Below are 4,549 nucleotides of genomic sequence, written 5' to 3' on the forward strand. Positions count from 1 at the left end.
AACAGGGGTGATGTGAAAGCAGCAGTAATATGAGAGCAATAGTAACAGTAACACATAAGCAGTAGCAATAACACAGAGGCGATGGCACCAGAAAATAGTTGATACTACTTCCAATAACATATAGAACGAGTCTATGATGATGAGAGATGGACCGGGGTTCCCAGCTATCTACACTAGTGGTAACTCTCCAATAACAAGTGACAAGTGTTGGGTGAACAAATTACAGTTGGGCAATTGATAGGATTGAAAGCATTAAGACAGAACATCAAGATTATTAATCATGTAGGCATGTTTTCCATATATAGTCATACGTGCTCGCAATGAGAAACATGCATTACATCTTTTGTCCTACCAGCCGGTGGCAGCCGGGCCTCAAGGGAATTTACTGGCTATTAAGGTACTCCTTTTCATAGAGCACCGGAGCAAAGCATTAACACTTGGTGAAAACATGTGATCCTCATATCACAGCCTTCCCCTCCGGTTCTCCCAATTTCTGTCACTTTGGGGCCTCGGGTTCCGGACAGCAATATGTGCAAACAACTTGTAGATACAATCTAAGCAATAATTATAGAGCTTAAATCTAAGATCATGCCACTCGAGCCCTAGTGACAAGCATTATGCATAACAAGATTGCAGCAACAATAACTTCACAAACTTTATAGATAGACTAATCATAATATATCATCCATCGGATCCCAACAAACACAACACCGATTACTTCAGATGAATCTCAATCATGTAAGGCAGCTCATGAGATCATTGTATTGAAGTACATGGGAGAGAGTACCAACTAGCTACTGCTAGAACCCGTAGTCCATGGGGGAACTACTCACGGAGCATGATGGAGGCGGTGGCGTCGATGGAGATGACTTCCGGAGGCACTTCCCCGTCCCGGCAGGGTGCATTAATGAGTTCCTTCGATGTGCAATTTGAGGTGGCTAAGAGATTGCAACTGTGCAAGAATTCCGATATCATTCTCCAACACCTCAACCGCAAGATCAAGGTCAAAGAGATTATGGAGCTCTCCAATCCACACAGGAACCCTCGAGAACACCCACAACCTCTGAAGCCTCTGAAGTAGGCAAGTAGAAGCGGATAGCGGATACAAGGCATACGTACTACTGATTTTAGAATCAGTGAGCAGGTATCTGAGGTTGCAAAGTTTTTCAAGGGAACATCTCAAAACATCCAAGCGTTGTCTTCTTTCCATGTCATCCAAAGGCTCCAATTCGGCAAAACATATTTGAAGATCCCTTAAATTGGTCAGATCTCCAAGGTCTCTGATGTTATCCATTGAGTTCAAGCCTATATCAAACCCATGCAGCGTACATAAATATTTCATGTTGCCAATCCCACAGGGTAACTTTGTCCCAATAGGGATGATCAGGTGCAGCAACCGGCGCAAATGAATAACATCTGAGGGAACTTCAAGACCATAGGCTCCCAACTCCAATGTCTCCAATTGCTCCAGTCCCCGAATATTACTTGGTAACACTATTTTGCAATAAGCTTTAATTTTCAGATGCCTCAGTTGGAACAAATGACACATTCCAGTGAGGTCAATTATCTCCAGACTGTTCCCACTTGAAAATTCAAGAGCTAAAACTCGGAAAATGCTTGAACTTCAAGAGAGGAGGTGCATATGCAGAGGTACCAAATCTTGCCAGCGCTCTTACTTGTGAGAGCTGGATGGTTTCCAATACCGTGCCATCTATTATACCGTCAAGGTTCAGGGAGAGTCGGCGGACCTTGTCAGGCAAACCTATTATGGCCTGGATATCATCTGTTGCAGTGATAAAATTTTCTTCTCTGCACTTGTGTATAATAAGGTCAAGCATCATATCGTGCAATCTGCACGACAACACTTCATTATTATGATCAATATTAACTGATTGAATGATGCTCCTGTTAATAAGCTCATTAAAATAGCCCTCTGCAACATTCTCTGGATCTCGCCCATGTGCTTTATTCACAAAACCTTGCGCTACCCATTGCCTGACCAAATCATTCTTCTTCATTATGTAGTCCTCTGGATATATACACAAATATAGCATGCATGTCTTCAAACAATAAGGAAGATTTATGTAGCTAAGGCTTAGTATGTGCCTCATTCCCTCCAATGTTGGCTTCACTTCAAAATTTGGGGACAGAGAATCCATTATGTGCTCCCAGTGCTCCTTCAATTTGGTTCCCTCACTAGCCAAAAGGCTCGATATAGTGACAATAGCGAGAGGCAAGCCACCACATCTTTTTAAAATTTGAGCTGAAACTTCTTCCAAATACAGAGGACAGGCATCCTCTGAACCAAATACTCTTTTGAAAAATAGCTTTCTTGAGTCTTTGTGGCTTAGTGACTTCATCTTGTAAACATAATCACGTTGGTTGCTGCAGCAAGCTCTAGCCACAGTATCAATTCGTGTAGTTGTTATTACCATGCTACCTTTAGAGTTTTTTGGAAGAGCACATCTAATAACATTCCATGCAGTTTCATCCCAAACGTCATCAATTACAATAAAATACCTGCAAAATTAAATCACATAAACTAAAATAAGTATCAGCCAGTGGTAACTATAGGGAAAAGTAAAATATATATGAAAGCATACTCACTCCCTATCTCTACAACTGCATCTCAAAACCGTGAATACACCGTAAACAAACCTTTATCGGTCAATGGTTGAAATGCAAATCTACTTGTCTATAATGAAGTTGAATCTTCTATACACATTTGTGAGAGCAGAGTTGATCTGAGGAATTTATTTCCAGAATAGATAAAAAGCAATTGTCCGATTTCTAGTTTTACAAACTATAGTGCTTAAACTAGTTCCACTAGTCAACCACAAACGTATAATCTATAAAGAGGGGTACAGGAATTTTGCCAAGAAAGTACCAGCAGGCTAAAAAACAGTTAGATCACCAAACATTATAAATTACTTGGGTTACTGTCATCTCCAAACAGGAGTACCTCTTATCCAGAAGGAATTTTCTGAGCGCACTGATCAGTTCATCCTCTGCCCATATATCCATGTTGGTTCCCTCCGGAGCTTCATAGCCAACTTCAGAGAGCATTCTTCTGAAAATATTTCTAATGTTTGGTTTCTGGGATACGGAAACGAAAGCTCCACAGTCGAAGTTGCACATTAGCTTCCCGTAAATCTGGTTCGCAAGCGTAGTCTTACCCAGCCCTCCAAATCCCATTATAGAGAGGACCTTCATCTGTTGTGTGGAGACATCCTCTTCATCAACCATCAGTTTAATTAATTCATCCCTCAGCCCGTCGATACCCACAAGGCCTGATTTATCTTCATATAATGCCAGCAGACGAATATCAATGGGTGTGTTGTTTGGCTTGAAGACAGCATCATCAATCTTGTATCTCGTGCGTCGTTCGCTCGCCTCCACGACACGGCGCTTGAGGCCTCGGAACTCCTTGGCAATCTTATGCTGAGAGTTCATCGTTGTCAACAAGTTCATGGTCCTATGAATAAACCCCTTCAAAAATCCACTCGGCTTGCTGTTGGACTCACATTCCACGGAGCGCATGAAGTCATCGACGCTGTCCTCGATGTCATAGGACAAATCACGCACCTCCTTTGCCCAGCACTTGGCTTGCTTGTCGGGCTCTTCGTCCGCTTCGGACATCCTCTCCAGGAACGCGCGCATACTCTCGAGCTCAGCTTTCAGTGACACGATATCATCTATGGCTTCTTTCAGCAGGTTGTAATTGCCAGCGAGCAGATCGCCAAGCTTCCCAAGCAGGGAGCCTATGGCGCCCTCCGACACGCTCACCACTGCTGCCTCCATACAAATAGCAGCACAGCTTGCAGCCCTTACTCAAGACGAGCATCAAAAGATTGCATCTGCAACAATGAATTGAAACCAGCCCCTTGAATCAACTTGATACATGGCAGCTGTGTCTGAAGAAGGAAAGTAAATGGAATCGACCTAACCTTCATCTTCGACTGATGTGAGCGACTTGGGAAACTCCATCAGATTCCAACTGTCAGATGCAAACTGCTGTGGCCCACCAAATCATCTTCCGTCGTCGCCGCTCGCCAGATCGAGCTCGTCCTCCTCGTCTCTGCAGGCGAAAATATTAATTCTACCCGTTCACCGGTGAGGCGCTCAAGGCACGGCCGGCTCTAGATCTAGGTATGTCGTCCTCTCGATGTAGAGCTTGGAGAGTGAGCAGAAGATTCAGTTTACACTTGTGAATACAAGTGAGCTTCGCCACTGGGGACGGTGTGACGCCTTTTCGCGATAGATTTCATCTCCAGCAGCGTCCCAAAGCTTTCTTCAAACCACACCGGATTGAGCGTTTGGGGACCTGTTTTGTTCGTGCCATCTTTAGGGGACGTCGCTCCCCAGCCGCGTCCCCCCAAATGTCTCTCCCAAATATTTAAAATATATTTCTTTTTAACACATAACCATTTATCAAATATAGCATATGAATAAAAATGTTTGCGAGGATTGCTTTCAAATTAAATTACAACAAACAATAAAACAAGTAAACAAATATTATAAATAGGGGTAGATGCTACATCAAGGTGCC

General features: G+C 43.2%; 1 pseudogene; it reads right to left on the bottom strand.

The window, feature by feature from the left end:
- Positions 1-630: 630 nt before the first annotated feature.
- On the bottom strand, positions 631-4,211 carry LOC127334323 (disease resistance protein RGA5-like; annotated as a pseudogene).
- Positions 4,212-4,549: the final 338 nt, after the last annotated feature.

This window comes from Lolium perenne, chromosome 2, assembly GCF_019359855.2.
Source record: "Lolium perenne isolate Kyuss_39 chromosome 2, Kyuss_2.0, whole genome shotgun sequence".
Lineage (NCBI taxonomy): Eukaryota > Viridiplantae > Streptophyta > Magnoliopsida > Poales > Poaceae > Lolium > Lolium perenne.